Source organism: Lissotriton vulgaris, chromosome 8, assembly GCF_964263255.1.
Source record: "Lissotriton vulgaris chromosome 8, aLisVul1.2, whole genome shotgun sequence".
Classification (NCBI taxonomy): Eukaryota; Metazoa; Chordata; class Amphibia; order Caudata; family Salamandridae; genus Lissotriton; species Lissotriton vulgaris.
Genome location: NC_141696.1, coordinates 394982567 through 395004195, shown reverse-complemented (window position 1 = coordinate 395004195; position 21629 = coordinate 394982567).

The following is a 21629-nucleotide window of genomic DNA, read 5'->3' as shown; positions in this document are numbered from 1 at the left end:
GAAAAAACACTCACCTCTGTCTTTTCTAGCAGGGTTTTTAGGCATAGGATAGCTCAGTGCCATCCATTTCTAGCTAGATAGTGGCAACACCTTTTGCCATTTTTACAGCAAGGTCTCTAAGCATAGGTTTAGCAAGTTCATCCACACTGAGATGAAAAATGACAAACGCCTTTTACCACTCTTTTTACCACTCCTGGCACCATATTGCAGCTTTGGATTGGTAAAATACCATTAAAACCAACCTGGAATGAATAAAAGCAACCACTGACACATGTTGTACTCTTATAAAAGCTTGTCAGGGAGACATAGTGTTGTCCAGACACAAGAGCGACGCTAGTATAAGTCTGAAGAACTCCCCTTTTAGGCTTAGAGTGCAGCATAAATTATGCAGAACGTTGCAGGGAACACTGGGTAGTTCCTAAGATATTTCCACAGATAGAAGGAAACACGATGGTGAAGCATGCTACATAAGGGTCGATAGAAATGAAGAATCACATGAGATGGCCTCAAACTAACTAGCTATACAGGTTTGAGATAGAAAAAATTGCAGAAGCAAGGTTTAAAGTGATACTGGTCATGGAAAGGGTGTTCTTGGATCCTTTGTGCATTATTCCCTCTAATTCCTCCTTAAATAGTTCCACTCCTTCTACAAAACAAAGCACCACCTACCATGAGATTAAAAACAAAAGTAGGTACCAGTGGTCAAACAGCTCAACTTGCACATCACAAATTCATGGTGAATAAAAGAGCAAGGTCAAAGGAAAATGTGTGCTGACAAGGACAAATAACACTATGCCACCCACCTAGTTTTAACCCATTTGTGAAGAAACCTTCTGATATTCAATATGTAATAATATGTCCAGAGCACCACATAATAAGGAAATCCTGGTCCGTCAACCCGACAGGTCCATATGTTCATCCATCAAAGAACAGCAACTTATTCACACATTGATCACATTCTGACCTAAAACACCATTTAGGTCTGTAGTTCCAAATACTTTATTTTTCAAGGTAAAACAATCTGAGTTGTAGTCCAAAGATGAATAAAGCCGACACATGTTTCTTCATATGATGACTCTTTCAAGACTGTGAATTAAAAAAGTACATGATTTATATATTTGTAGTGATATCAATCTCTGAAAATAAACAAAAAGCAACCATGACTACAATTGCAAAAAGTGAGACTGAAAAAGTAGAACAGATCTTGGACATGGCTCCCAAGAAATAAGAACTTAGTTTCAAAAATAGAAGGATGAGAGCGCGCGGGGCGGCGGTCCAAGATGTCCACAACCTGGAACCCCCTGTCCCAACATGCGGCACTCGGGATTGAAGGGCAGACTTCGCACCAGTGTTTCTGCACGAAAATGGCTGATTCTGCAGTCGGAAGTCTCCAGCCACATATGGGCAAGTTTCCGCCCCAAAATGCATTTTTTTGATTAAGATATGGCCTTAATTGCATCTCCCTGACTAGCGGCCACCATTTTTTTTTTTTTTCCTACGCAGCGTTTTTTTTCTCTCCTTTTTTCCCTTGCTGCTACCCTGAGCGCTGCCTTTATGGTCCTTTTTTTCTCTAATATTTGGTGAGGACCGTTTCTTTCAATACTGGACATGATATTTGGGGCTGGAAACTCTTCAATACACCCCTGTTGTATTTTTTGCAAATCACCTCAGATCCACATCTGGTAAAGGGGTTCTGTTTCCATCTGCGCTGTGCTACAAGAACGATCTGCCTATTTATTGGATAACTTTGGTGGTTGTTGCTGACTATATACTGTCTGGCAGAAAACCCCACTGAGTTTAAAAAAAAAAAATGTTTCAACTTGCTTACTTTTGGCTCTTCATTTCAACGACTTTGGCTTCCGCCTTGAATGGTCTTCCTCATTTTTTGTTAGAATATGGTCCAATTGATAGTTGTGATAGAGCGCGCAGGTCACTCGACTATGAATTTACCATACTCACCTGGGCCCATAATCAATAACACATTTTCCTTGTCAGGTAACCCTCGCTCTACTACCAGATATTTTATTCCACTAGGTTCTATACCATTGACTTACCAATCTTTGTCACTGGTACCTGTAACCTCTTGGGTCAGGGAGTTAGTTTAAATTAGGTAGCCAATAACATTTGCACTCATATAATAACCAGAGACTCGGGAAAGTTTTACACTCTTTATCTAATCATCATCAAAGGTCATGATCCACAGATTAAAAGCAATAAGACTATCAATAATCAAAATCAGAAATAGTGTATTACTATGCAAAAGATATATTGTGCCAACCATTTAGCAAAAGAATAACGGGAAGGTAAGAAAAAGGAACAAGCTATTATTTTTAAAACCAACTTGCACAATTTTCTAAGGGTGGGTAAAGAATAAGGAACATACTAAAACAGCACAGCTTTCCCAATTATCACCGGTTGGGAAAAAGGGAACACAATATGCAACGTCGAAACCAAATTTGAGCATATAACTATAGGGAAGGTAAGAAATGGAACACACTATAAATCAAATAACCACATTTAATTACTTTGAAGGGAGGGTAAAGAAGGAACATTTATGCAATCATGAAAACGTTTGCATTCAACTACAAGGAGGATAAGAAAATGGAACATGCTATTATTTCAGTAAAACACGATTTTATCATTTAACAAGGGAAGGTAAGAAAAAGGAACATATGCAATTAAACTTTAGCAAATTTAGGGAGGGTAAAGAAAAGGACGCAAATTACACTGACAATTACCCACATAGATTTATATTTACCTAGAATGGTGTGAAGACCAACCCTGGCCACGGGTCAGTTGAAAAGGACAGAGGAGCCCCAAAGGTTACAGTGCCAGTAGGCCAGCAGGTGCAGATCAGAATCAGGACAGGAGAAACCAGATTTGGATCAGGACCGGACGACCAAAGGATAAGACCAGCACCCGCAGTTCAGTTGCAACGCCTGTGCTACTCCCTCTCTGCAAGGAATCATCCAAAACCCCGATTGGGTTACAGCATTCACCAGCAAAGTGCTTCGCCATCACTTCAGCTTCCCAGAACCCCGATTGGGTAAGCAAATCTTCTGACAGAGTGCTCCGCAGCCCTCTACTCTTAATCACCTATTGAGTGCGGGTCAGTGACAGGTCAGCTATTCGGACAAGTCGGACAAATTAACTAGCTAAGCCTACTCTAGTTATACTGTTTTCCAGGTCAGTGTACCACCCCCCAATGTTGCAAGTGTAAGGATCCCCAATTTCGATTGGACAAAGGAGGAGGACAGGTCATAACACCACCTAAATTTTAGACTTTTACTGTCTCCTATTCAAATTTCGTTCCTGCCCATTAAAATTCAGGTTCTCATGAAGTTTTTATTCCACCCAACAATGGATGTTCTATTGACCAAATACATTGTTTAACATTGTATAAACTTGGGTTCAATAGTGCGGTTTCCTAGGAGCATCTTCTAGTCAGTCAGCTCCTTGGCTATAGTCGAAAGGTCACTGTTCCCAAGACTTGAGAATTTCGCGCAGCCTCAGTTTCAACAAAGATGGAGTACAGCGGTACAAGCGAGGCCAGTTTTCAAAGTGTAACATGAAATGGAAAAGAAACAGTTTTAGAACACAGAAATAAATGAATACACTGTATACCATGAATTTTTACTCTAAACCCATTACTTTATGATAGACTATAGCATTAGGATTAGGCAGAACGAACAGCTTAGCAAAAGCAGCAGTGCAAGCTTCTCGCATGTGAGAACATAGAGCAGCCATATAAGCACTAGTGCGCAGAAGCAACAGTTTCCCTCCAAAGCTGTGAGTACGACAGATGCATGCGCAGTAGAAATTCCCGCGTAGCAGCAGCCATCTTAAATGCAAGCGTATTATGGATAGTAAAACACATAAGCAAGCTTCACTGTGACACCCGATGTCAATGTAAAAGGTGTAAAATCAGTAAAACAAACATGTCGATTACATAGTTAACGTTATTCGAGGTTCATGAGTATGAGCAAGTCGCTTCTCATGCGAATCCTTGCTCCATCAGTTGCTCTACATTATTTTTCTCTCTGTCACTACTATTTGGGACTGCCGCAATTGGCTCCTATTTGGCATCACTTTTTTTGCTCTTTGTCTCACCCTCTTTGGGATTATATCTTCAAAATGGATTTCTCACACCCAACCAAGGTTCATGGCACTACTTCTGGTTCTCGTAAAGATCGTGCTGCATCTTCCGGTAAATGTATCAAAATCTCCGCTTCCTATAACGCTGGAGGATATTATGGAGGAACTGTGTCTCATCCGTCCTTTTATGACTGATACGGCATCAACTCTCCAGAGGCTGGACGACCAATGGTCTAGTCTTGATATGAGACTTACAGATGTAGAGCAAAAGGTCTGTGATGCTCAGGATGTTGTAGTCAAGGTTGCCAGCCTTACCAAAGAGGTTGACCAGCTCAAGAAGACCTCAGAGGATTTGGAAAACCACAATTGGTGCAATAACCTGCGCAATTATGGTACTCCGGAAAATTCTGAAGGGTCTGACATCATCCAATTTCTGAAGACTCAAGTTCTTCCAAGTGCTGGCCTCCCTAAACACATGGATGTTAACATTCAAAGAGCTCATCGTCTTGGACCTAAGAATTCATCTTCTACTTCTAAACCTAGAGGTATTATTGCTTACTGTCTCCTATATTCCGATCTTATGACGATTCTCCACTCTGCTAAGCAGCATAAGCAGATGCTTTGGTCTGGTCATAAAGTTTTTTTTACTCAAGATGTTTCTAAATCCACTGCTGCTCGACGGAAAGAATTCCTGGATCTTAGACCTGCGCTGAGATCAATGAAAGCTCAATATGGCCTAATCATCCCTTGTTTTTTCAAAGCAACTTATAAAGAAAGAACTTTTAGCTTTGATGATCCTGCTGACCTTCAGAAGTTTATTCACACTCACAAGGGAGAACTTATGGAACTGAGCAAACCTTAATTGTTCTCTTAACTGCTTGATGTTTTGTATTGCCAATATTTTCTCTTCCTATTTTGCCTATTGATGTAAGAATTCCTCTGTTCTGTTTTTTTCCCCTTGTTTTACAGGTCTCCCCCCTGCCACTTTGTTGTATATATCTCTTATTCGTGTCACCCCGATGTCTGTCATGTGCAACCCATTTAGCTGCCATCCATTCCTAACTGTTGGTAAGTTCCCTTCATTTGTCTCATTTGGTTACCTTTACTCTTCTGACTTTTTTTCCCTCTATTTTTTAGTTATAATTACTATTTAGGTAACCCATTTTGTTTCTTTGTTTCTTGCTTGTGTGGCCGTCTGGTTCCTCGCTGCCCCACTCTCACAGTAATGTCTCCTTTTCAAATGTCTTTTATGACTAAAGGCACTCGGCTTTTTGTCATCCTCCTCTTGACTTCACCTCTTGGAGGATTTTGCCTCCTTTTCTTCTCCTCTCTTCTATATTTCACTTCTTCTTTCTTCCCTTCTCCCCCTTCTATTCTTCTCTCTGATTTCCTTTTTTCCTACCACTTTCCTCCCTTTCCTTCAGGCAATCTTCTTCCTATTCAATTTATTCTGCTTCTTACTCCTTATTTACTTCAGCTTATGATTATCTATTGTTTTCTCAATTCACCCTTGTCTCTCTTCCTGTGGTGGTCAGGGGGATTCATGTTTTCTTAGTTAACTTCTTTTCAATATCTCTACCTTGCCTACTTTTCTCTTCTTTATCTACAACTCTACTATTCCTCAAACTCTCTCTCCAATCTTTTTGTCTAATGTTCCACAATTTCCAAGGATGAACGGTCTACGCGTCATTTCTTGGAATGTTAAAGTTGTTCGCAAGCCTGTTAAGAAACAACGTGTTTTATCCCACTTAGCAAGACTAAAATGTCAAGTTACAATGCTGCAAGAAACTCATCTTACGCTTAAGGATTTGTCTTCACTGCGCAAACAATGGGTGGGCGAAGCCTTCTGCTCTCCGTCAGTGAATAACAAAAATGGTGTTATTATTTTGTTTCATAAATCGTTATTTATTCAGTTAAAAACTGAGCTTCATGATACTAATGTTAGATGATTGTTTTTTGATGTTACGGTTAATAATACAAATTTATCTTTCTGCAATGTTTATGGTCCCACTGGTGTAGATTTAACTTTTTGGAATGATTTTTCTACGCTTCTCTCCTCACATGCGACTGATGACTTAATTGTCGGTGGCGACTGTAATCAGCTCATGGACCCCTTCTGAGATCGGAAATCTCAGGCTAGATATGTACCCAATAAGATACAAAAATCCTTTTACAAAGCTATCTCTTCCAGAGGTCTTATAGATTCCTGGAGGATTTCCCACCCTGATACATTAGAATTCTCCTTTTTTTCTCCTGTTCATACATCACACTCTCGCATAGACTATATTTTCTCACTCAACACATTTTCCAATTCATGACTAACGCTGATATAGTCTCTATCCTTATCTCTGATCATGCCCCTTTCATTCTGGATATTGATTACCCCTTGTCCATTCCTGCCACTCTGCGTTGGAATTTTTCCACAATAATCTTCACTCCACATCTCAATTTCACTTTATTTTGGACGCTTTTAAGGCAGCCGCCAGCGGCTTTATTATCGATATTGTCTATCGGAAGAAGAAAAAAGCTCTTTCTCAGTCTTCACACATTCTTAAACAAATAAAAGAGCTTGAACATCTTTTTTTCACCACTAACTCTTCTGATGCACTTTCCTACCTCATTAATGCAAAAATGCAATACAACACTCTTGGGATTCTGCATGCAATAACCTTCTTAAATTTAATGCGAAAATGTATGGTGGGCGTAATAAAGCAGGTAAATCCCTTGCAAATTATCTCAAAGTCAAAAAACTAAAATCCAAAATCACTGTTTTTACTGATGTGCATGGGAATCGTCTTTTCACTGATGATAAGATTCTTGACTGTTTTGTCCAATATTATCCCTCTGTGTATACTCCGGAATCAACCCCTTCTTCTGCTCAAATTGATTCTTTTTTTCTAACTATTCCCAAATCCCCAGACACTTGTATAGATCTCTCCTTCCTCGATGTACCTATTTCTGCAAAAGAGATACTCAATGCCAACACTCTTCTACCCAACGATAAATCACCTGGTCCGGATGGTTTCACTGTTCGATTCCATTTTCATTTTAAGAATGTTCTAGTACCACACTTATTTTCATTGATCAATAATTTTTTTACCCTGGGGGAATCCAAGGTTTCTTTTACGCAGGCGATGTTATGTTTACTTCCCAAGAAAGATAAGGATCCTCCTCTCTGCAAAAATTATCGGCCTATTTCATTAATTAACACAGATTGTAAAATGTATGCAAAGATTTTAGCTGTTCGAATAAACAATGTTATTCCTGACCTTATTAATATTTATTAATCTGGGTTTGTCAAAAGAAGATCTATTACGGATAATTCGAGAACTCTCCTTAATATTATTCACCTTGCTTCGAAGATGGACTCCCCAATTGCGGCTATTACCCTAGATGCTGAAAAAGCATTTGATAGGGTCAGTTGGGATTTTATGTTCGGTGCGCTTCGTTGGCATGGTTTTAGCCCCCAATTATTACATTTATTCAGTTCTTATATTCTGCCCCTTCTACTTCTATTTGGGTTAAAGGATCCCAATCCTCCGATTTTCCTCTACACAGAGGTACCAGACAAGGCTGTCCCCTATCTCCTCTTCTTTTCATTTTAGCTTTAGAACCTTTCTTAGGAAAAATTTGACACTCAACGTCCTATACTGGCTTTATATATAAGAACATTGATATCCAATACACTGTGTACGCTGATGATATCTTACTCTATATCTCTAACCCAGTCACTTCTTTACCTGCACTCTTCTCTTTATTAAAAGAATATTCTTTAGTCTCAGGATACAAATTACATATAGATAAATCTGACGTATTACCCCTCAATACATTTTTCCTTCCTCACATGTTTCACGGCTCTGGTTTTAAATGGAATCCTAAAAGCATCAAATGTTAAGGCATCTTCTATACTAATAATATTAGGGAGACTATTAAAATTAATCACAAAGATATTCTTACAAAGCTTTCCTCGCTTATAGATCAATGATCTCCTTTATTTTTATCTTGGTGGGGGAGATTGGCAACGATTAAAATGATGCTTCTCCCTATGGTTAATTTTTATATTTCAATGCTTCCCATTTCTCTTCCCCTTTACTTTTTCACACTTATAAACCGCACTCTTATCAAATTCTAATGGAACAACCGCAAATCTAGGATTTCTCTTTCTCGTCTTCAACAACCCAAGGATCTGGGAGGGGTTAATTTTCCTAATCCTATTCGCTTCCACTCCGCCTTTACATTAAAACAAATATGGCCTTTCTTAGCAGATTCCTTCTCTCTTCCTGTGACTGCTTGGAGTACAATTGAACTAGCACAACTTTCACCGTTCTCTTTTCTCACAGCTACTCGCTTATCTCAACCCCCCAAGTATTTTCTCACACCCACATTCAAGCATTCAAAAGCACTTGCCCTATTATTATTTTGTTCTTCTTTATCACAAGCGCAATTGCATTCCCTCACTCTGATTTGGTATAATAAATTTATAAAGATTAACAATAAAGCGCTCTTTTGGAAATAATGGATTGATAAAGGTGTTATCCTTTATGATAGTCTTCTCAAAGATAATTCTTTGAAGGACTTTCCTGATATCCGTACATCCTTTCACCTGTCCAACACATACTCTTCCCAATATCCCTTGCTTAAGCATGCCCTAACCACCTTCTTATCCCAACTAGGGGGCATATTACCAAGCAATAGCGATAATTATCGCTATTGCTTGGTTAGAGACAAAAATTTACCGCTGACCTGCGGCGATTTTTACCGCAAATAAACCTTGGTATTACCAAGGTTTATCGCAAATGCGATAAAAATCGCCGCAAATGAATGAATATCGCTGAAAAGTCAGCGATATTCATGCATTACCGAGCTAATGCTCTTAGCCATGTTATCCACCTCCCATTGGATAACATGGCTAAGAACTGCTCAGGGCAGGTGTTAGCTTTTGGAGATATTCGCGCTTAGCGCGAATATCTCCAAAAGTTGGTAATAGGAGATAGCGATGTTAGCGACTGTTTTCAGTCGCTAACATCTTGGCACGCCCACTTTGCATGTCATTAGTGATAAATATCACTGACATGCAAAGTGGGGCCCAAGATGGTCGCTATCTCCTACTAGCTGTCGCTAACTGGTGTTAGCGACAGCTAGGTAATAGGGAGATAATTTTATCTCCGCTTTCTTGGCTTTTAAAGCCAAAAAAGCGGAGATAAACCCCCTTGATAATATGCCCCGTGGTTCCTTATCCACCGCTGTCCTGTCAGATTCCCCTCCACCAGACTTCCCTACCCCTCTCAAAGCTGCTGCTATTTACAAACTACTTTCTCGTTCCACCTCAGACCGGCCCAAATCTAAACTAGAGCTTATTTGGGAAAAGGATCTATTGTAGGAATTTTCCCTTTCAGTCTGGGACTCCATCTGGTCTAAAATACACACTGTTTCTCGCTCAGCTAGTACTACACAGACTCTACGGGGCATATTACCAAGCAATAGCGATAATTATCGCTATTGCTTGGTTAGAGACAAAAATTTACCGCTGAGCTGCGGCGATTTTTATCGCAGATAAACCTTGGTATTACCAAGGTTTATTGCAAATGCGATAAAAATCGGCCACAGTGCATGAATATCGCTGAAAAGTCAGCGATATTCATGCATTACCGAGCTAATGCTCTTAGCCATGTCATCCACCTCCCATTGGATAACATGGCTAAGAACTGCTCAGGGCAGGTGTTAGCTTTTCAAGATATTCGCGCTTAGCGCGAATATCTCCAAAAGATGGTAATAGGAGATAGCGATGTTAGCGACTGTTTCCAGTCGCTATCTTGGCACGCCCACTTTGCATGTCATTAGTGATAAATATCACTGACATGCAAAGTGGGGCCCAAGATGGTCGCTATCTCCTACTAGCTGTCGCTAACTGGTGTTAGTGACAGCTAGGTAATAGGGAGATAATTTTATCTCCGCTTTCTTGGCTTTTAAAGCCCAAAAAGCGTAGATAAACCCCCTTGTATATTTTTTTAATAATAGGCTCTTTTTCACCCCCTCTGCTTTATGTAAGTTTAAGGGCCTCAGATTCAAAGAACTGTTGGTCCTGTTCATATACTGATAGTGATTTTTTTCATATGTTTTTTCATTGTCTGTTGGTTAAATCCCTTTGGTCTCATGTTTGATTTAAGCTAAATGATATTTTAAGTATGAACCACCCCTTTGATATTGTTCATATTTTTCTGGGTGGATCTTCTCCCATTTGGAATGTTTAATGTAATGTGCGTAACTTTATAGATTTGTTCATAGCTATTTCTTTGCAGATAATCACAACAAACTGGAAAGATACCTCGAAGATTTCACATAATGCTTGGTGGAATCTATTGTGTCATCATCATAGACTTGATCGTGCTTGTGCTACTACTGTACCTCTTTTGATCAAAAAAGATCTGTTGTGGTTACCTTTAACTAATTTCCTTTCTAGACATTTTCCCTAAACCTCCCTTATAATCTTTGAATTAGTTTGCCTTTTCTTTTCCTTCTCTCTCTTTTCCTTTTCCTTTTTTTCCCTCCTTTCCTTTTCTCATCAAAATACCTTAAAATGCATTTTCCCTTGGTACAGATTATAATGTTACCTTTTGGGATCTTTGGTTCTACCAATATGATGTATTATCTTTTGATTTATCTCATTCCTTTTTGTATTGTAAAGATGTTCTACATGGTTTATCTGACTCAATAAAGCTTTCTAAACTCAAAAATAAAAAGAAAAAATAATCCAGATATAGAGAAATAGGAACAAACCAAGAAAATAATTAAAAACCTCACGATGAAGAAAGGTACACCCATGTGTTTCCATATAGAAAACATGGTCAACCAAAAGATCCAAAAAGCTTAGTTTGAATGAAGAACCCAAATATGTGAATCCAAGTACCTCAAGAAGACTTTCACATAGGAAACATGTTCCACTAGTACATGTTACAAAAATTGCACACGTTCCTCTGAGCCCAAGGACGTAAGTTGTTTAAATAACAATAATTCCTTATAGGGAGTAAAAAGGTTCCAGAACCAAGTGTCTCGGAACAGTGCAACAGTGCTAGAAGAATAAGACCAAAAAAAAACCATCAACTCTGTAAACCACGACGGGTAGCACAAACAAGAACAAAGTTATGTCCAAGAGCTACCATAGTATTAGAACGATGTTGCCATGCCGCAATTACAAATTCGCCACCAATATGATTTGAAGGCAACAAGAAAAGTATTCAACAATACGTATAAATAATAAATATCGTCTTACCTCAGTTTTCAAACAACGGTGGTAAGTATATGTAATCATGTTAACAGATATGATAGGCCCATGGTTAACCAATTCCAAAGTAACTGAAAAAGGCAACAAAGAAACATATCATAAATAACTAGCAAGGTGCCAGCTAAGTGCCCTACTAAACCCTCACTCAAGTAAAGTCTCTAGCAAGCGCTTACCTGCACCGTCCGGTGTTCCATCAGTGTAGCCGCGTCATAAGTAATAGAAAGTGAAGTGAGGCCCAAACGTTTGCCATAGTTAAAAACAAACATACAACAAAAAGTTACCCAATTTGTAATCCCACATGTAAAAATCAATCATACACATGGGTAAAGCAAGATCCGTACACACCAAAAACAAACAAGTGTCGTATGGATAAAACCCTAGAAATGACAACGTTTGGTATAAATAACAAATAAACAATGTTCCTTAAGGATTCATTCACAAGATCAATTCAATATTAACTTTATCACAAAAGTGAACACATGTTTCCAACAATCAGGGTAGTTTTCAACAAAGTATGTAATATCACTTTAATATTTCAAATTAATCACACTAATCATGCAGAAATCCTTTTAAAACATGATCATACATTCAAATTGCTGTGCATTTTTTATGTACGGCAACAAAAACACTATTAGATCAGTAAGAAAACTAATAGTATCATTGCAACACCCTTTTGTTAGATGCTTTGTATGGTTTGTACATCACTTAAGCCATATATTAACAATAATTGAACATTAACATAGGTAGTTTCATTCATAGAATTGCTCAATATATAACAAACAGGATGTTATTGCGTCAACGTTTCGGTCTCTCAAGGGCCACAAAGGTCCACTAGACCATCTTCAGGACGGTGTGTTGCACCATGAATCTTATGAATAAATCAGAATGCCCAACAGAATGCCCAAACATATACAGAAGGTTTCTCTCTTTTTCGTTATGTCACTTCTTGTTTCATTGAAAGATAAGAAATCACACAAGTTATTATGTTCTCTTTGTATTGACAATATTATTTGTTATATTCAAGATGTTTACAACAATATAATGAAATGAACATGAATTGTATTTTGTGATTCCTTTTGATCTGACTGAGTACACTACAGTATAATTGCTGATAAGTTATTCACATTCAATAACTATACTTTCATTACAGCAGTGCGCCTGGAATACCAGTGGATTTCTACTAGCTGTTGTACATTTATTGGGGCTGGCCGCCCACTCACCAGGTAGCACGCAATCCATGATTTAACTTGATATACTTTTAGTGTTATAATAACAGCAATAGGATGTGCACCAACTACACCACAGATTAAATCAGAATGCCACCATTAAAACGGAAGCCTCATCAGAATATATCAGTGTTCAAAGAAGATGTATGGCAGAAATCAATCACCGCATGGCTCTGCAAACCGTTTAGGTGGCATTCTGATTTCTTCATAAGATTCATTGAGATTCATAAGATTTTTTTGATACACATCAATCCAGCCAAGACGGAGATAACGTTTTTAGACTTTAAACTTTACATCTTTACATTATTAGACACAATTGGAGTGAAGATGATTATTTAGATCAGAAATTGACATGGCAGAAAAAAAGATTTCTAGCAAGGGGGTATCCACTGATTGTAATTTTTTATGCTAGCCAGGCAGTAAGAGATAACCATACGATTCAAATTAGCCTGCTTATTTCCTCATAGAAATACAGGAAAGGAGCGGGGCAAGATCAGTGCAATCCTCAATATAATAAAGTCCCAGCTCCTCATGTGTGTAGAACTGTGGGCTTAAAAGTGGTAGTCCTAGCAGTCACCTACAGAAGTGATTCTCGTACTGCTTGCTATAATTTTAAACAGGTTTGGTGACCCCAAATAGCAGCCCCATAAGTCAAAACTGGGGCACACTTTAGTGTGTACATTTCTAAGATAAGTGGCACAGGTTTGTTTTCCACCTTTCTGGCTTGCTCAAAGACAGCCCCCAAAGACTGGTTAAAGCCACGTCATGTACTGTCATGATAGGTTTTCCATTGATGGTGATGGCTCCTACCTTGGATCATTGGTGCTCCCACACCATGTAATGTGTTTTAAAAATATAGGTCTCAAGATCCAGGTTGTCCATAAACTGTCAATAATGCCACTCAGACCATTAGAGGGACGTGCAATTAAGACAGCTCATCTGCGTAAAGCAGTGTCGTGATGAGCATAAATCACACCTTTGTCTGATCCTATCCATTAATATAAAAAAAATTACTCAATCCATTAATATACACGACAAATAGCATAGAGGTGAGGACACAGCATCGGTGGACCCCTCTGGCTAAAGGGTGCAGTACACTCTTTCTTTGATTCATGCCTCTGAGAGGCTGTCACCCTGCAGTGTAGCAGTACAAAAGGGGGTGGTGATGGATGGAGCATCTAAATCAATCAAACACTCAAACCCAGTCAAAAGATCTGGGTTTAATCCATAACCGTTCTTTAGCCCACTCTGCCACCCCAGTTCAGACATGGCTATATGCAAATCAGTCTGACCCTGTGCCTCATGGGAACAGTCCAGCCCGAACTGCCAAGCCATGCCTTCCCTGGACCGGAAACAAGCTTCCGAGGACCAGTTTCTGGCATTCCAGCCGTCTTCAGCCCAGCTTGCTTGAATCCAGTAGCAAAGTGAGCAAGGGACTCACGTCTGAGCATACCCTGCCACACTTATGGTGGCCAAAAGCGTTACAAAAGGGGGTGGTGATGGACGGAGCATCTGAATCAATCAAACACTCACACCCAGTCAAAAGATCTGGGTTTAATCCATCACCGTTCTTTAGCCCACTCTGCCACCCCAGTTCAGACATGGCTATATGCAAATCAGTCTGACCCTGTGCCTCATGGGAACCGTCCAGCCCGAACTGCCAAGCCATGCCTTCCCTGAACCGGAAACAAGCTTCAGAGGACCGGTTTCTGGCATTCCAGCCGTCTTCAGCTTATGGCAGGGTATGCTCAGACGTGAGTCCCTTGCTCACTTTGCCACTGGATTCAAGCAAGCCGGGCACAGGGTCAGACTGATTTGCATATAGCCATATCTGAACTGGGGTGGCACGGTGGGCTAAAGAACGGCCTCACACATATAGTCCTGTATGCGGGTACAGTTCCTGCAAACTCTTAAGAACTGTCCAAAAGGTAAACCGTCCATGAGTGCCTGAGGTTGATGGCTTCAGGTGGCAGGTGATAGACATGGCTACAGTCCATGAGAGAGGTGGGAACATTGCACAACTCTTGCAAAGACGAGAATGCCACTGGACAGAATTGACCCTATATCCAGGGGGCGTACCTCCGCGGAGGAGTGGCGTGGATTTGTTGCAACACTTAACTGATAGAGCCACCTGCGCACACATATGGGTCGTAACAAATCCCGTTACCACACCTCCTTGTTCCACCACTGCAATATATGACCAAAGTACAAAAGGGAAACTCATAAATAGCTGGAATGTTCACCCGAAACAATAACTAATATGTAAAGGTTGGCTAATAATACCACTGAGTCTGTAAAAATGTAAATATAAACATGGCCACTACCACTGCCATCTACGTATGTAACAATTATACATGTGATTTTCTCATTGGTCCAATCGGAATCGTCTTGTATGAATAATACATGGTAACTGCAAATTGCATCTTGATCTTATCGCCATTGTCATGTTTCCCTTGATTATGGTAATTTAAACTGTGCCAATTATATGCCTGGTCACACCACTGTAAATATACAAATATGGGATATTTATACATATGGATGTATGGCTACTATCACCACCAACTACTTAGGAAACAATTATATATGTGATTTTCTCATTGGTCCAATCGGAAGTGTCTTGTATGAATACTATATGGTAAATGCAAATTGCATCTTGATCTTGCCGCCATGGTGATGTTTCCTTAATTATAGTAATTCAAACTGTGCAGATTAACTGCCTGGGCACACTTCTGTAACTATACAAATATGGGATATCTATACGTATAGATGTCCCAGTGGTCATACCTGAATCCGCCTACTATTTATTATTTTCCACTAATGTAGCTGCATTACGATTATATGCACTGACATACTATTGTAACTGAACAAATATGGAGCACCAATACATAGGAATGTCTATGTGGTGATACCTGAATCCACCTCTGGTTATACTCAACTGAGGATACTGTGTAATTTATTTCAGTATATATGTTAATTTATTTCATGCCTTCTGTACCTTTACGTTTTTCACTAGCATAAAATGTGCCCCAAGCCTGATTATACATATAAGGTGCCAACCACCTGTCCATACCTTACTATTCTAGTTTCTCTGTCTGCCTTTACCTTTAACATGGCAGACTACCGTCTGTCTCCTTCCCTAACACTACCGATAACCGGATACTCCATGAAGCAGCAATCTCCTTTCTGCCTGCGCACGTTTCCGGTCCCACTCAATTCTTAAACCCATGTGCACGTCAGGGCGGTTTGATTGCACCGCGGCAAATGGACTAAGCAAGTGTGCAGACAACACGCATCCTTTGTGTATTGTGGAACGATCGTCCTTGTAGGTAAGAGACCACCAAGTCTTCTCACACACTTATGCTGCCTCATGGGCGCGAGTGGTAGCTAACCTACCGTCTCCTTTATTACAGGAATTGGTTTCTCGAAAAATCATTGAAGCGGTTATCCTGCCAATATTGGCCCACCCCCTCAATTTTCACGACCCTGTAACTTCCATTCCAGTAAGACTGTAGAAAATTGTACTTACTTTTCTACTTACTCGTTGTGGTCTTCATATTGGTTAATACCTTACTACTAAGCATGACCGCTATTCTCCCTTTCCACAGAAGTTCCGCCCCAGACCTGACTTACATTTTACCCCTCATCGTGACCGTCAGTCCTTTACTCCATACAGGGGTAAGTGCTCAGAATATCCATGCACAATCACATAATACAGAGTGCCCCCTCTCTTTCTGCAATTTCTAACTACTCTCCGTTTTATTATACCACAGAACCCGGCTGGGTATCCCTGTAAATACTTCTTCCATTTTATTCATGGTTGGCACCTCTACTTCACCTTTATTTCCATGAGTACTGTGCAGTGAATATTTCAGGTAGTTCTATTACCCAGACCCAATATTAGTGCATGCCTTATGGTCCACTTCAATCCATTACACTATTTTCACTCTCTTTCCAAGATGTTCCAATTATCATAGGTCCTGATGAGACCCCGCATCCTAGAAAGGGTCGAAACCCCGTAGACATTTTTTTAAAAGGAACCACTATCACGGCATTTGTTATTGTATATAGTGGCTGTTTAATTGAGGAAATAACACTTTTGGTCATTTTCATTGAAAAAAATACGTAAAACCTTGTAAATATTGCCACATTTTGTCACTCAACTGTTAGGTTCATGCTACACTTGGGACACTTTTTCACAAATGCTTTTCTTTTGTATAGTAATGTTTATATACATTGTGTAGATAATATAAGCGTAAATGTGTAAACTCTTAGTGTGTCTGGTCCCTCTTTCTATGACATCAAAAGAAACCTCTTTTTATTGTGATTGTGCATAAGTATTATCATGCATAGTTATATATTTCCCACAGGAACCACTGTTTCCTTGTTATAACTAACTATTCTGGCTCCGCATTGAGTAGGGTTCCCTTGTCTTCCCCTTTCATCCTGAACAACATCAGCATCATCTGCACTAAAAGTACCAAAAGAAAAAATATTGCTAAAGTGCTCTACCCATCTATTAGCACTTATATTGGTGCCAAGTCCATCAGAGTAATCTTACTTGTTTTTATTAGCATTCACAATTTGGCAGAAGGCTCTAGCATCTCGGTCTATGCACATCTTAATCAGCTTTTGCCAAATTTCATCCTTAATTTTGGTCTTGCTTTCCCTAATGGTAAACTTATATACAGCTCTGGCAATAGCAATCCTAGCTTGGTTTCTGGGGATACATTTCAAGGCACAACATAATCTGCTGTTTGCTAATCTGCAGGCCTTGTTAAACAAGCCATGAGAACTTTTCCTAATGGATACTGGGCTTAAGAGAGTTGACTTAATGCAATTGTAAAGCTTGAAAAAAGTCTCCATATTGATGAAGAAATATTGGTCACGAGTCACCAGGCAATTGTTGATTATATCGAAGTTAGTGCTAATTATGAAAGCTCGCCCCGCTTCTGTAATTTCTGATACTGCTGCCGCCACTGGGACCAGTAAGGAAGTAAAATTTTATTGTATGATTAATTAAAATCTTACAATTAGGACACTCTTTAATACACACACTTTAAAACATACTATTTTTACCAGCCTTTAAAACTTTGTTACTTATGTGCAAATGTATCTGTATAGTGCATACATTTTATCCCTAGCTATTTAATATTTCCAAATTTTACTGAGCTTAACTCACAGACATCCAGTTTCTTTTTTACAAGTATCACAAATTTGGTAAAATTAGAGTTCCTTATAATGTCCATTGGCCTAAAACAAGCTACCATTGCATGTCTACATGTGTGAACACCTCTGTCAATAAAGCAATTTTTCAGATATCACTTTCTTTCTGCCGCCATTACTGCACATATGCAAACCAAATGAATAATGTTTTCCTCCCCTACATTGCATAATCTGCAAGGTTCGGCGTAGATGCTCTCAGCCAAGGCATTGCATGTTCTAAGCCTGGCAAGTTGCCAAATCTTGCTTTCATGAATATATTTTTAGTTTGTACTGACCAGGGTATATCTAGGTATGGTTGCACTTTTAGACTTTTATATTCGTCCACTGTCATCCATGCATTCGACCGCTTGATAAACAGTTCCTTGTCCTTTAAAAGAGATAGCTGTTTTACTGATTTATTAATTATTTTCTTATAGCTCCATGAGTTAGAGACATTTCCCAGATCTCAAGAATTGACAATTCTTTCAAAGCCATCTGAAGATATTTATAAAAGGATGATTTTTGATTCCTTTGCATCTCTTGCCACAGTAGACAGCACACTGGGATTATTAATTTTAGTTTTAATTTGTTTCCATGACTTCATATATTGACCCATCCTTGCAATTTGTTGATTGCAGAAGCCAAATTTCAGCCTGATCTGCGCAGGTGATGTGTTGGGTGGAAGTCAAACCAAATATTCAAAACATTTTGTGATAACATTGTTTAATAGTGTAGAGTCCATGCCACAGAGAATTTCACTCCCATAGGTGAGGCTGGGGAGCAATTTTGCTATTATTACTTTTCCTAACCTATTTCGCTTCAGAGGTCTGCGACCTTGCTGTGTCACCAGGTATATCGGAGACAAGTTTATGTGATAGTGCCATATGGGAAATGATTGACCACTGTTTGAGTGCTGCGGATGTCGATGATACCTTTGAAGCTGCCAGAGGATCATGGCCTGCCTGAAAACAGTAGAATGGATGTGACAGATGGTTCAGGGGCAGTCTGAAGGTTCTGGCCCAGCAAATACACCCACGGCCAGTAGCCCAACCTTCAATTCCTTCTTTAATTCCCTCACATAATGGTTTGACCGCTCACTCAGCTGAAGCCCATAGCAATACAAACGGAACTACAATAAAGCAATGGGTGGTCCAAACTAATAAGAAAAAACTGGGGGAGTCCGTCACAGTCCAGTTCTGAGGGGGCTTCAGAGAAAAGGTACGAATTCTGACTTGTTTGAGGATAGAGCTGGCACAATTGAAATTCATGCAAAGACCACACAGATTGCACAGTGTGACAATCTAAATGCAGACACCGGCCTTTGTGAGGAGGTGCTACAGACGAGACTTTGTGGCCCCGGACTCCCAAAACAGGTGAACTCTTCTGCTACAGTGTCCATGAATCAGGGAGTGGCAGAGCAACTATTTGGCTGGCTCATCCAATCCCCCACTTGCTTCCATCTTCTAGCTGATCCAATCTCATCATGCTGAAACTTCTAATCCTTATACTGAGTTCAGAACTGACAATGGGTGATTGCAAAACAGAATCGTTTATCTCACTGGTAAAATGACAATGTTGACCTCTTAACTTCAAGATCTGCAGCACAGGGTGGCTGGGACCAAAGAAGCCACAGCTTCAACATCAATGTTAGTTAAGGAGCTAATGCCCACATGCATCAAGCATTTTTGGAATCGCAAACGGTGCGATTCCTTAAAATCGGCCGTTTGCGATTCCAAAAATGCTTTTTGGGATGCATCATTGCTTTTTCTTTAAAATCGCAAATTTTGCGATTTTCTAAAATGCAATTGCATTTAAGGAATCGCAATTTTGCGATTCCTTAAATGCAATGCATCATTCTTTAAAAAATTGCGATCTTGAAGATTGCAAGTGCAATTTACCACGAGGTTGAACCTCGCGGTAAATTGCGAAAAATGTTTAAAATGGTCAAATTCACATTTTAAACAATGTCATGTTACAGACACACATGTCCTTAGGACATGTGTGTGTGAAACATCCATTTAAAAAAACATTTCAGGGGTGCAGGGGGGGTCCTTTGGACCCCCCCTGCACCCATGGAATGCATCAACATAATGCGAATTCAAAATTGCGAATTCGCAATTTCCATTGATTCCTATGGGCCTTTTGGCCCATAGGAATCAATGGGAATAGCGAATTCGCAATTTTGAATTCGCGTAATTTTTGCGATTCGGTAAAAATTGCGATTTTTACAGCATCACAAAAATTATGCACTTTCTGTGATGCATCCCGTTTTGCGAATCCATATTTGCGATTCGGTAAAAATCGCAAATTTGGAAATGCAAAACGGGAGTTTGATGCATGTGGGGGTAAATACTCAGATTTACACTAAGATTCATCAACGTAAAATCGGCTCGCAAAGGGCCAGATTCCGAGAATCTGGCCCTTTGCGAGCGCAATTTTTGCATTTGGGATTCATCATCCCAAATGCAAAAATCGCTATTATAAAATTCGCAAAATTGCGAGGAATTGCATTTAAGGAATCTCTAGTTGAGATTCCTTAAATGCAATTCATGAAACATTTAAAAATTGCGAATTTGCAATTTTGGGCCCCTATTTACCGCGAAGTCAAACCTCGTGGTAAATAGCGGAAACTTAGAAAAATACACTTAAGTGCATTTTTCTAAGTTGCATGTTACACGCACACATGTCCTTGGGAAATGTGTGTGTGTAACACCAGCATCCAATATCATTTCAGGGGAGCAACAGGGTGTCCTTTGGACACCCCTGCACCCTTGAAATCGCAAACTCAACATGCGAATCGCTAATAGCGATTCGCACATTGATATGTCTTCCCATTCAATCCTATGGGCCTTTAGGCCCATAGGAATGAATGGGGAGTTATTACTTATTTGCGATTAGCAATTAGCTAATCGCAAATAAGGAAGATGTAGGAATCGCTATAAATTTTGTGATTTCTACATGCATCCCTTTTTGCGAGTCTTTAATAGCGATTCCTTAATAATCGCTATTAAGGACTCGCAAAAGAGGAGCATGATGAATCTGGGGGTAAGTCTATACAGTCCAAGATTTTGAAAATCGCCAATATAGGTGTAACCTTCAGATCTTGGGTGTGTCAGAGGGCAGGGAAGGCAGTGATGTTAGTCAATTTGGGGTTCAATTGTTTCAAAAGGCTTTCCCTGACCTGGCAGATTGGGGTTGGGATTGTCAGATCCAATAGGTGCCTCGACTTCCCTTGTCAACTGGGTCCAAAGTGGTCGGCTCAGAGTCTAGACCGTGCCCTATTCTAATTTGTGTTGGAAACTTTCACCTAAGACATGCAAACTACCTCCAATCCCGCTCTTCCACTCCAGTTACAGTGGACTCTATTTATTTGTTTGTTTGCTCTGAGTTCTGTAACTTAACTATGAATCACAGATGTAGACTTAAGCAGATGGTTAACCCACTTAAGGCTGCCAGTTCTGGTGTTTCTACAAGAACCTGCACATCTTAAAGTTCAAAGAGACAAGCAGACAAGGTTCTGCTTTTTTTTCGTTGAAGCCAACAATACCTCTAGCAGTGGCAGAAATGAGATAAGAGAGGGGTGACAACAAGGGTCAGGTTTGTTTTCATATTGCCTTAACCTGAAATGTTCCAGAGATGATTCAGATTTTTCTTTTTTCCCTTAATCTAAGTGGCTATCTTGGTTCTCTGCTTTTTTTTTATATTTCACCTTCATGTCTAAATGCATAAATCAGTGGTGTTGGAGGGGTGGTGTGGATTGTGGTAGGCTGTCTTCTTTCCAAACTGCCAAGATGTGGGGAGGCTTTTTTCCCTTTCTACAAGGT